Source organism: Cupressus sempervirens, chromosome 7 (genome assembly GCF_028749045.1).
Source record: "Cupressus sempervirens isolate cs-2001-9-10 chromosome 7, ASM2874904v1, whole genome shotgun sequence".
Classification (NCBI taxonomy): domain Eukaryota; kingdom Viridiplantae; phylum Streptophyta; class Pinopsida; order Cupressales; family Cupressaceae; genus Cupressus; species Cupressus sempervirens.
The window spans coordinates 481,771,558-481,785,515 of record NC_143124.1 but is presented as its reverse complement, the minus strand read 5'-3'; the positions used below and the strand labels follow the sequence as shown (position 1 = coordinate 481,785,515).

General features: G+C 32.9%; 1 pseudogene; it reads right to left on the bottom strand.

Moving 5' to 3' along the window:
• Positions 1-7,542: 7,542 nt before the first annotated feature.
• On the bottom strand, positions 7,543-8,319 carry LOC149547647 (uncharacterized; annotated as a pseudogene).
• Between the last annotated feature and the right edge of the window lie 5,639 nt (positions 8,320-13,958).

Sequence of the window (13,958 nt, the reverse complement as noted above, 5' to 3'; positions counted from 1 at the left end):
TCTTAATAGTATGGTTGATGCATATAGAATTAGCTTATGTATAGTTAAGGAAAGGTTTTTAACATTGTCATGATGATGTGTACTAGTGCACATATGTGTACGGTTAGTATGGTGATAGTTATAGTAAGTTTAACTATGATGGTATTTAACAGTATAGAATAGAGCATAGCAAAAAATAGATCTATATGACTTTAGAAATTTTTTTGGTTTCAAATATGTCATGTTAAGAAAACTATGTGGCTATTATTTTATATTATGTGAAGCATGTGAAGACATGGAAGCGAACTAAGAAATGATTTGTGAATGCACAAGATATAAGTAAAGATCTTATGATGTGTAGATACTAGGAAAGTGGGTTGCACAGTGAATGTGTGTAATGCACAGATATTATGGAAGTAGCATGATTAGATGTGACATACAAACTATTGTGAGAACCATCTATGAGCCTTATGTGATGTGAAATTTTATGTAAGATTAGAGCAAGTGCGAGTTATAATGGCAAGAAAGTATTGTATATATATCTATTCTTTAAAGGAACTAAATTGTATAATTGCATATTAGGGCCATGGGTTTTTCTTACATTGTAATTGATCTACCAACTTCTAATAGGGTTAAGGCTTCTAAAAAGGCCTAGTCCTCTAACAAGGAGTCAAGAAACTTATATGTACTTCATAGAATCCTAACAGGTTTAATATCCTTAAGAAGATCACATTGTTTAGTGAACCATCTAGTGGGTATCATCCCCATTGGGGTTTTCCCCTGGCCAAGGTCTCCCAAGTTAAAAAATAATGGTTTTATGTGTTCTCTATGTGTATGGATATGTTTACTATTTAGCATTATTGGTTTAATTTCATGTGCAAGCTATAAAGTAATTAACAATATTCATTTATGGGAAAAATCTTTTAGAATACTATTTCACCCCCACCCCTCTTAGTATTATCTATTTCTAATAATTGGTATTAGAGCACAATTACATTGAAGAGGCTTAATGACTTAAGTAAGATCCTAGTGAATATGGAATAGTTGAAGAAGAATCTTAAACAATCCCTTGAATAGATTGACCTTCTTATTGAAGAGAGAAATAACTTGAATGGAGATAGAAATATACAAAAGTTTACATTGGTAAACTAAATGATAAAATTGATGATTTGAAATCTAGAAAGGAACCTTTTGTGTAGGTTAGTGTTAATGATGATATAAAAATATAAAGAAAGAGAATGAGACCTTGAAACACGAGTTGAAAATTTTTGAACTAAAGTTGAGTCTTAGACTAGTGGTAATAAGAGTGAACCTGATCTAAAATATGAGAATGTAGACCTTAGGTACCATTTAAGCCAAGTGACATATGAATTAGATTCTATTAAGATAGAAAAAATAGAGTTGGAAAAATACAATATCATCATGAAAGGAGAGTTGACACAAGCTAAACAATAGTTAGAGAAACTTCACACAAGTTCTAAGAAAATTGATGAACATATATTTCATCAAAGACCTTCTTATGACAAGACAAGCCTTGGATATCTTCTTGGAGAGAACTCAACAAAGAAAGATGAGATTAGGATAGAACTAGTTCCTATAATATAAATATTTAAAAAAATAGTTCAAGTGGTTTGATGAAGTTGAGAAAATTGAATTTACAGAGAAATTTGATGAACTTAGAACAATAGAGAAAATTGAAGAACCTAAGTAGATGATTCATCCAAAGAAGTAAGATGTGAATTTAGAGTTAGATACTATACATGTAATGAAGTTGGACATATGAAGAGAGATTATATAGCTAAGTCTTTGGAACCTATTACTAATCTCTATTATTATAATTGTCATGGTTATGAACATAAGGTGGTAGGATGTAAGAAATATAAGTTTATTGATCGTGATAATAAGAATAGTAGAATGTTAAGGAATACTAACCCTATAGGTAATGGAAGGAGTAAATTATAGAGTAGATCTAATGATGGAGAGATACCTAATGGTGAGAAAAATCAGTTTTTTTTTTTAAAATGTAACAATCTTGGACATATTGTGAGGAATAGCAAAGCATCAAATAGTTAGAAATGGAACAATCAGAGGAAAAATGCATCAGTATGTAAATTATGCAATAACTTTGGACACATAGCAAGATTATGTAGAATGGATAGAGGGTACTTTAATAGGAACCCTAATAACAAAAGGAAAAATAATAAGAATGATAGAAGGAATGAAAATGGAGGCAGCAACAATCAAAAGAAGCAGTCAAGGAAAATATTGTAGAATTCAAAGAAGCATTTATGAAGGCTTGTAATCCAAAGAGTTCACATATAGTATCGGAAGATAAATTCTTCAATGCACCTGATGGAAAGTTGAAGTTTGTGGCTCAACCTATTTGAATTAAGCAATTACAATAGAAATAGAGCATTAGTGGTCAGAATTGAAGTTAAAGAGTGAGTTAGAGATTGTGTAGTTAACAAAAGGTAGCAAACATAAAGAGAAAGATATGGTTATGTGTGCATGTCTTGATGTGATTGTAGTAAGAAGGAATTATAAGATCAAGGTCACTGGTAAACAAAGACAATATTTTGAGTTTTTGGTAGATACACATTAATTGCATAGTGCTATTTGAAATGATTTAAGGATCACAAAAAAGATTTGATGTACCATTTTTTCATGCAAAGAATCTTCAATTAATTAAAGAGTAATTTGATAGAGAATTGAAGTGCAAAGAAAGTTTGTGAAGATGAAAATTGCAAAGGCCCTAAAATCATAAATTTGAGGTATTTTATGCAGTATTAAATCTAGTCTCTTGAAGTATTTATAGTTATTAAGGAATGACTAGTCAAAGAGTGCATGATGTTAGTGACAAACCAAGATATGAGTTCAACAGACACCCATCTATACCTTAAATAAATGATCTTGTAGGCACATTTTTGCAAGTTTTAGAAAATGTGTTACATGTAGAGGATATAAGGAATTATATACATTGCAAAATTGAGAGTTTAGGTGATAAAGAGATCACAAGGACTTAGGAGTCATGTGTAAGAATGAAGTATCCTTGAAGTTTGACTATGCACACCTTGAAGATTTCAATTTGGTGATGTATACGTTCTATATAGACTTTTACAATCACTAGTGGACCCAAATTATATTGGGAAAAGTACATGATGATATGTTTTGGTTAGGTGATGAGCATATTGTCATAAACAATGACCTAATTACAAGGTCACTAGATTTAGCAATTAAGGTTGTAATCATATTAATGAGACAAGCATCAAGAAAATGGTGGAGACAAACTTAAAAACTAATTTTGATGGAAGGAATATGAGGTTTGGTCCTGTTCAAGATAAACAAGTCAAGTTGTTGAGAAAAATCTTAGGGTACAAGTTGAAATATGGATCAAGGGTAAACTATATACTAATAGGATTCCTTCAAATAACATATGTGATGGTCATTGAAAGGAGAAAATTCAATTTGTGCAACATTGTTAGAGTGTAGCTTTTGGACAATATTACAAAGATAAAGAAAACTAAGAGTGTAGTATTTAGATCTAAGTCCCTATTGACTCATTTTTTCTTTTATGCTACAAAGAAGTTTCCAAGAGTAAATAATTGGGATGGCATCAAGTGTGGAATGAAGATTATAACTCAAAGCTATAGATCCAAACTTGAGAATGTTAGAGACATTGATATTGACAAGATGATGAATAATTTTTAGTCTGAGATGAAATTGAGGAATATGATACCTCACTCTATGGTAGAGAAGTATAAGGATGATTTGTGCTTTATGATGGAAACTAACAACACTTACATGGAAGTAATGATACCTAAATTGAAATTTATTGAGCCTATGGGTTATGAGATGGGCACAAAACTAATTGTAGGGTATGTGCATATCATATTTGAGTCTGAGTAGGACACAAAATGTCCTAGATGGGGGACATATGATGAAAGGTTAAGGATTGTAGAGTCTAAGCTACATAGAAAAGAGAGTAAGAAGAAAGTAGAGAGAGATAGATTCCATACTCAAGTAATTTGGCATGAACAATCAATAATTTAATGAGATAAAGAGAATTGTGTTGGAGATGAAGGCTAGTGGGTAGATAGAAGTATTAGTCACAAAACCTATTGTAGTAGCAAGACCTTCAAAAGGATTAATAGTAGAACAACCATGTACACAAGCTCCCATTGCACCATATGTAGTATTTGCACAAGTGTAACTTGTAAAAGCAAGCTATGAGAAATCAAGGAGGCAATCAGAGGTGAAAGCACCAATTGGACAGAGGAAGTTATGGAGAATGGTGAAGGTTATGAAAGAACCTACACCTCAAGAAAAGAAAATAGCAAAGACAAACAACAAAGGGCCTAGAAAAGGGAGGAAAACCATGCAAGTAAGAATTTTTAATAGCTTAGATGATGATGATGAAGATAAAAATATTGAGCAAGATGCATAGGAAACCAAGATAGCCATAGGTAGGAAGGCATGGAAACCAAAGGTAAAGAATATGAACATGCAAATTATAAATGATGATAATTTTGTTCAGTTTAATAAATTGTATAGCATGTATAATAGTATGGATAGGAGGCAATTAGAGAATAGTATAATAAGAAATATGATTATGGGGAGTAAGAGATTTGATAACATTCAAAATAAGATTATTGAAGACATATACAATAGGTTGATCAATAGAAGGAGAAGGGTGGTAGAAGAATATTTGAATATGAGGATATCATCCATAAATAAGTTATGTGATGTTGGATCAAAAGAGGAATCCAAGAAAATTTTGAAGGGTATTGAGCCCTTGTTGAGGAACAAAGGAAGAGCAATTCTTCTGATGGGATGCAATTATGAAGAGGTAAGGCAAGAGACTAAGGAGGCTATAGTAAAATATGCATCCTTAGTACCTAAGGAGAGTGTGCAAGAAAATACTAATAGTATAGTATATGTATACGTAGATACACCTTCTAGTGAAGAGGAAGAGGTAGAAGGGGCATAGTAAGTACTATCTCTAGCTCACATTGTTATATGTATTGAAACTATGCAAGTGGATAGTACACACATAAATGTGGACACAAAGGAGAATAAATTTGTAACATATAGGGAAAATATTGTTGCCAATATCACTACCTATACCAGTTCTAATGATGAAGAGGAAGAGAAAAAGGAGAAGGAAGAAGAAGGAAACATGAGAAAGGAACAAGAAGAAAAGAAAAAAGAAAGAAGATAAAATAAGAATAGGAAAAGAAGATGAATGAAGAATAGGAGAAGAAGCAGAAAGAGGAAGAGGGAAAGAAAAAGATAGATGTAGTGGAGAAGAAGAAAGAGGCTTAGGAAAAGAAGAGTGTAGAAGAATAGATGAGAAAGAATATTGTATCTTTATTAGTATTAGTAACTAGAACATCAATAGTAGCACCTATTCCATTTGATGATGAAGACCCAAAAGGTATATTGAGCACTTTGAGAAAATTGTTTGAGAAAAACAAATCTATAAAGTCTTTGGAGAAGACCCTTGGTGAAGTCTTGGAGGACATATAGAATATGGCTTCCACAATTGTAGCTAATCTAAACTTGAAAGCTGGGGAAAAAGTGTTGGAGAAGACCTTTGATGGGGAATTCACAACCTTAGTTGAAGTAGTAGCAACACAGGCAAAAAATAATCATGATGTAATAGTATTCAATATCATGTGCACTAATGTGCAAAATAATTTGAAGGTAGTTGATGGAAACATCAAGGAATTGAGATAGTATATTACTGAACATAAGAAGTTTTATGGATAGTGTGAAATTTTCTATACTTACTTATCTGATTTTGATGCAAAAATCAAAGGCCATATGAGTGAACTCTAGTCACTCATGACAAGATTGCAGCAACTAGAGATCAAAATTGAAGATTCTAAGAATGAGTTTAAGAGGATCCACAATTCTATTAGAAGAAATAAATTTGACAAGGAGAAAGTAATAATAAGATTATCTATTCTCAAAGAATATCTAGCACCCGAGGTCATAATTTTGTAGAGGCAATCGGAGGAATTTTTTTCAATAAAGAATTTCTATGAAAATTTTGTCTATACTGACTTGAGCCCAATTGAAGTGGCATCCTATGCACTTTGTGCACTCAAAAATACATCAGCTATGGTCAAAGGCAATTGGAAGAAGGACTTTGACAAACTGAAGAATAATTTTATAGATTTCATATCTAGAATGACAACCTAATCAATAACAAGCAGAAAGTTTTTGTGATATAATTTGTGACACCTTTGCCATTGATGTCGAAGGGGAAGTATTGTGTTACTATGTAGAGGAGAATAATATAGATTTTAATTTATATGTAAGGGGAAGATTATGTATGTATTCATGTAAAGGAGTGAAAAGGAATGTAATGATCCATAAAAACATGAATAAAATTGTTATGTTTTGAAGGAAATTTGTGTGTAGTTATTTTATTTTCTTTTATTTTGTATGATATCATTTTGGGACAACCAATTTTCAAAAATGTTGCCATCCATGCTAAAGGGGGAGGATGTTGCAAATATGGTCAGTTAGACATCTTGATGGTTGTCATTTATGGAAACATATACTCATTATTTTATTTATGCATTCAAAGACAAATTTTTTTCTAGGTATTAGAGAGTTTGTAAGAGTATAGTGAATAGATTTTAATAGTATGGATGATGCACATAGAAGTAACTTATGCATAGTTGAGGAAAGGTTTGTAACATTATCATGATAACATGTACCAATGTGCATGTGTGTATATTTTGTACAGTGTGTTAGTAAACAATTTTGTCCTTCAAATAGAAATGCAAACAATGAATCAATATTTTTCAAAAGAATAACAAAATGCACTAGAAATTGGATAGATTATCATTTTATTGATAATCTTCTTCTAGATTGAGAGGTACAGCTTCCTCATAAAAGATACTCAATGAATGTGATATCTAACTATGTCTTTAACCTGAAGACATGAAGGGTTTTTCAAACATTCATCCATCAATATGGAATAAACATGATTATCAAATTGCTAAATGGTAATGAATGAAAAACCAATAAACAACTAAAAGACTATATACCATGTTTTCCATATCATAGAGAAAATTGAGAGAGAGAAAGCTATAAACATTTTTATGCAAAAGCGTGAATACATAACCATAAGACATCTATCACATCTGAAATAGTAATAAAGGACTACATCTAAAACAAAAATAAAAGGACTTAGAATCCTTCCAAATCAAAAACACAAATGTATATGACAGAAAAATCAAAAACACTTATATCCCTCTTTATTCTAGAAACATGATAAAACAATAATAGTATTGTTCAATCCCCTTATTATAGTCAATCTGCATAAAGAAAAATTGCTTCCCTTGTTACAAAACCAAAGTTATCTTCTCCCTATAGTAGCAGCTATAGAACTTCCACCCTTGGAAAAGAAGAACCCTTTTCTAGTTTAAACTTCTTAATTAAATAGAACTCTAGAGAAGTTTCTTTTTGTTTCGGTAACTACTTTTGAAAGGTATCCCCCTCCTTTGCCTTGATAAAATATTTTTCAATTATCCAAAATGATTTTGGAAATTATTCCTTTCTCACCTGCAAATTTTTATCAGTTTATGTTGTCCTCGTATAATGTTACACATCCTATTATTGGGGTGAGGAAAAGTATTAAGGATTATTATAATGTCTGATAAAACATTATAATATTACTTGTCTCTCCCTAAATTTCCAATTCATAGGCACAAAATTATTATCACAAGTATCCATTATTGTGATTTTTGAGTTTGGTACAAGCACTTGACCAATAGAAGTAGAAGCTATCTTTAGAATCAAACATGATGCCAAGTCATCCCTCTCAAGGGTTTCAAGCTAGTTCACCACAAAATCTATAGAATCCACAATAAAGGGTTCTTGTGGTTCTTTTGGAAGCCTAGTAAAAATGTGTTACTTTAGTATAAAGTAGGGAGTCCAATGTATCAATGAAGACCAAGGTGTTTTATCTACAAAATATTGAGTGTTGAGAAATGTATTGGAAAGCACCAATGATTTAACTCATCTAGGACAATAATGTGCAAATATTTGAGCTAGAAACCTTCTAATTTCTATCCCATACAAATGGACATGATGAATATCAATAGCATCTAGGAACTTTTCAAATGTTTTAACCCATTCTTGATGACTCCAAACAAGTGGTGCATCAGCAACAATCACTTGATAAACCTTCATCCCCAAAAACATAATCTATTTGTAGAAAACATCAGCTATCCCTATAACACCTGAAAGATAGATAAGTGTAGGCACCTACTTGGGACCATTATCATAATATCACCATTGCTTGAGTCTAACCTTCACCTTCATTTTCCTCAAATCAAGTTTTGGAGTCAGTTTATGAATGCATTGCACTAGGGTGATTCCAAACTTGAGTCCGAATGGATGTCTCCAAATCCTCTAAATTTTAATTTTATTCACTAATCTCATTGATGAATTGGCTATCACTAGATTCAAGCATGCTAGTAGAGGCCATGTAGTCTACAAGTTCAACTGCACCATTTGCATCAATCCAGATATTGTTAGCCTGAACATCTTGATGCATGCACTTTGTCAAATAATTTATGTGCCTCAAGCTTGCTATCCCAAAACTCTACCAAAAAATTTCTATTTGGAAAAATGTTCTAATTCATCTATGCATCTTTGAACCAATGTATTGCTTTAACTACTGCTACACATCCAATAGTATGTCTAGAATAGGAATGCCCATGTAGAAGAGTAAAAAGCTTGGATTTCCCTTCAAATGCCTCAAAGATGAATTTTGTTGCCAATGTAGCAACTAAAGGAAAAATTATGCCAATCATTAACTTTGCAAAGCATGCAATATTTTCTAGACAAGCTAGTAGCTCTAAACTCTAAGGCACCAAAAACTAGCAAAGACCTCGACAAATGTTATACTTATTCTACACTTCTAGCATTCTTTGACAGGAATCCACTAGAAAAAGTGGGTAAACCATGTGCATTCCATTAAATTTTTTATGTGCTACCTCCATGTCAATCTTCACATCATAAATCACCACAAGTGACCAAGGATTTCAAAAATCTTTATCGTGCTAGGTTGAGCTTCAATACAGCATTAAACTCTTTGTCAAGTGATTTGTGTGTTAGGAGTGATGATGTTCATATTTTATCAAGCAATTGGAGAATGACACATTGACTTCAAATTCAAGCACTAGTTTACTTGTCCTCTTCATTCTAGCTTTTCTTGCATTAGATTATGTTTAAATAGTTTTGTGCAAGAGTAGGTTTTATGGCAGTGTGAGGAGAATCAAATTCATTGATGCTAGCAATGTGATCAATTATGCTACTCTTCCATAGTGAGATCCAAATCTTCTAACATCAACTTCCATTAGAATATACTAACGTTGAAAAATGTAGAGAATGGCCATACATCAGTGCCAACTTGCACTACAACATGACTGTGTGTGCCATACAATGGGTTCATTCACCATGACCCTTAGATGCCTAGAAGATTCAGATTTTTTAGTGTATGAAGTTGACCACTATGAGGGTTTATATGTCTACAAGATAGACATCTATTTTATTACCACTAAAACATAGTTTGCATCTATGAGGAGTGGTCTTAATAGGTTTCCCATGTGTCTTTTCCATAGGCACTTTGTCTAACATATATATTCTTTATTTTTCAAATGATGACATCCTTATAACATGTCACTTTATCAATGGCCCATGTGAAGATTTATATGCGATCATTTTATAATCCCTTATGACCTTTTGAATTGGGATTCCTTTTAAAATATTGACTTTATTGGGCTATTTTATAGTCTCCAATCAAGCTTTGTTTCCATGGGCATTTCATTTCTGATAAAATGAGTTTGAACCAGTTTTGAATTGATAACTTTTGAAAGTCTTTCTTAACTGAGACCTCAAATAGTGTATTTTTGAACCCAAAATCTCCTCATTTGAATTGAAGAAAACCAAACTGAAACCCAAACTAGAAGTTGAAGTTCAAGTTCAATTCTACAAACTTGAACTTGAAGTTGAACTTGAACTTAAGACTCTAAACTTGATGGTTCAACTTCAACATATCCTAATGCCACTATTTTCCTCACAAACCATCATCAATAATTAAAACTAACCAAAATTTCTTTTATAGAGTTGACTTGAAAGTTTAGAATGTGGGTGTTAAAAGCATGATAACAACTAGCTCTAACTAGGGATTTGAGCCATGAGGGACACAAAAAATATAGCAATTTTTGCTAAAGCCCAATTCCTAGCAATTGGGTAACAGAGTCATGGGAACAAAGGAAGGAGGGTGTTTGCAGAGAGAGGAAACAGGGGACAACACCAAAACAACCAAAGAACCAATAAATGAAAGCAAACTAAACACACAACCACTAAACAACTACACCACACACCACCAAAAATAGAGAACAAAAAGATTTACAAATATACATAGGTGAGAAGAACTCACTACAAGACCAGAGCTAAGGAAAAACTTACACAAAACCATTCACTGGCTATGGGAAGAAAGAACCCTTCCTGAACACTGAGTTGTGCTAGTATGGTGCAACCCAACACTTCCATTTGGTAAACTTGTCTTCTTGGTATTTTAGACTAATCATGCACAGGAACCTTATCCACTGATCATTACATCCAAAGAACCACATTTCATCATAAAATTAAGAGTTTTCCCAAGCATCCCATGAAGAATTTCCAAGTTCCTTTCCAACAATACATTGAAATAAAACTTGTTCAAAAATGTCCAAAGCAAGAATTATGTTATTTTTAACACACATTCTCTTGGAATCAGCACCAACAAGAGGCTTTTTAGAATTGAAAACACCCTCAAGATAGGAGTGAGCTTTTTCAAGCACAGGGTCAACCTTAGTCAGGATAAGTCCATCATCTTTTTCTTCTAATAAGTTTGAAAAATCTTTATCTAAATTAGAGGAATTTGAAAGGCTTATACCTATATTTTTCATGAGAGCAACTCCTTTTCTTGCTAAGAGAAAGTAGTATAGCACTTCTTCACTATGAGATAATGTGTTTTTTGAAACCTTCAATGGTCTTTGTGGCACTCCTTGTAGTATATTTGTTTTAGCATTATCTATTCCAAAAGGAGATAAATAATCCTTCCCACCCAAAGATGATTCTTCTATTTGGAAAAGATGGTTTTCTCTTATAATGAAATTTTCATGAAACCCTGTTGGTAGGTATAGTGGGTTAAGCTCATTCCGAGTACACCTATCATCCAACTCTTCAAACTTTGTTTTTGTCTCACTTGCTGATCCATCCACTATTTGGAGAGTGTCGTCTTTACTCAAGCATGTGAGAGGTTCTTCCATTTGGGAACCTTTTCTATCATAAGTGTGATTGCGACTGATTCAAAAAGATTTCCTAGTTGGTGTCTAACCTTAGGCTCTTCATCACCTTAAAAGACTCCTTTCATTCTTTCCTCATGGATATTTCCTTTGTCATACTGATCTGACATGCCTTCCTAATTAATGCCAATGGCTAAAACTACATTAGGAAATTCAATAGAAGAAGATTCAAAGATTGGGTGAGAAGTATCCATTAGTAAGCTTGCATTCAACTTATCTTCAACTATCTCTTTCTCTATAAGGGGTGTACTTAGATCATCTGATTGGGAATGATCTTTATTATACTCAATGAATGAGCAATAGCTCATTATTGTATTAGAAGAATTATTTTCTTTAGTTTTGACTTCTTGAGCGTCTTTCTCATCATATTTGACATGCATGTGATATGTGTAATCACCTAAAAATGGTCATCTACACTATTAGCCCCCTTTTCAATATTTTGGCTAAATTAATTTAATCATTTACCTAGACCAAATTGCTAATAATTAATTTATTTGATTATAACCTATAGTTTGACTATGCTATCCTAAGTTCATTATTTGATTAAAAGAACATGTCCCCTTTTAATTAAATAAAACACCCCATTCTTCTAACCCACTTAAAGTGCACACATAAAGTCCTTTTTCTATTTTGCAATTAAAAGAAAAGGCTTTGTGACTTTTGTCTTATATGACAAGTCAACTTATATTCTATTGGTTGACTTGTGTGTGCACATGGATCACTCCTATTTTCGAATTCAACCGTTGATCATCCACCATCTTCATCTTGATCTCCACCGTTCATACATCTTTAAAAGGGAGAGAGCTTTCCCCCTCAAAGCATCCATATTTTTTTTATTGTTATGCTGCAGGTTTTCTAACAGGTTTCTTTGGAGCTTTGTGGAGAACTTCTATTTCTTGTCTACATTCTCTCATCCATGGCATCATGGAATTCTAGCTTAGCTTAGCTTTCATTTTTACATGTAGCTTAATCTCACATAGCTTAATAATGGGATTGTAACACTCTCATCCATACTTAGAATAGTTGCACTTTTCATATTCATGCTAGCTTAATTTTTAGTTGCATTGCATTCTTGAGGAACTCCTTGGGACATTTGCATTCTTGCATCTTGTCTTTGGAACCTCCCATTGCATGGTTTACTAGCAAGAAGAGTATCTCTAAGGCTCATCTGAGAGTCTTCTTATTCTTGAAATATACTCTCTTGTACTCCATGGATAGGGAGCTCTAAGCCGGCATCCAAGCATTCCGAACTCATGGAATCGTTTGGATAGAAGGGTTTAGAGTGGGACACTTTCGAGTGTACATTTTTGGCGCCCACCGTGGGGCTTGAATCAAGTTTCTAACTCCATTTTTTTTTTTTTTCATCTCTAATTTTTTATAGCAGCATATTGGATCTAATCAAACGGTTTTGTAGAATTATCACTTTGGTTTTAAGGCCAACCCATAAGTAAATTGGTTTGAAGGCCAAAAATTTAGTTGGTTTAAATATTTGATCATATCTTTTAAACCGCTTAGAGTTTGATTCTAAAATTTTTTTTACAGGTTGGGTATGTGCTCAAAATGTCTTAGTCCGATTTGCAGAGCATTTTGACATGACTTTTGGGAGTTATGAGTTTTTCTTTTTTTTTCATAAAAAGTCGTTTTTGATCACAAATCAGCGTATTTTTTGGAAAAACTTATATTTTCAGAAAGTTTTTTGAATTCTAATTGGGTTTCTTTCTTTGTTTTTTGAATTTTGAGGTCGTATTAAGGATCAAAAACTCGATTTGATAAATTTGGCCTGTTTTGACAAAATTGATCTATAGGGAGCAAATGAAGAGATTTGTTTGAATTTCTTACATTTTTGGAAATCTCTCTGATTTTTAGTAGGGATCTCTTCTTTTCATTTCTGTTTTTGGATCCGAAATCATAGCAAACAAGTCCAATCTTTTTGACGAGGTCAAAATCAAAGAGTAAAAATGAGAGCATTTGTGATTAACTTGCACTTTCTTTGCATGCACTTGGTTGGAAGATAAATTGGATTTTTGAGGCAAATCACCACTTTTTATTGCATATTTTTATATTATTTCATACTAACTTTTGGTGCTAACAAGTTGTGATTACAGGTTGCCATCCTTATGAAAAAAAAAATTGAAACATTGCATAAAAAGAACGCATGTCAAAGCTTCAAATGCGTAAGGGCTACTAACATTGTTTGCAGCGCTGCCCAAAGTATAAAAACTCAAAATTTCTTGCTTTTTTGTTTTCATGTGTGGCATTGACTAATTGTTCATTTTTCATAGGCACATAAAACTTGTGATTGGAGTCTTTTGGTAATAGGAGAGTATGCTCTTCACCCTTGTGGTGAATCAGAAATCTTGACTCGCCATTTGGTTTCAAAAGCAAGGGGTAACTGAATCTTCTTGGCATGTTTGGGAGAAAATGATTGGAATAGGAGAGTATGCTCTTCACCCTTGTGGTGAACTAGAAATCTTGACTTCCAAAAGTTGATCCACTTTGTGTAGTTAGAATCCTTTAGAGGGCCTGCTCTCGGACAACCTGAGAGGAACGACCCAAGTGGGGACAAGCCGATTACCTTGCTCTTCCAACCCACTATAAACTCAA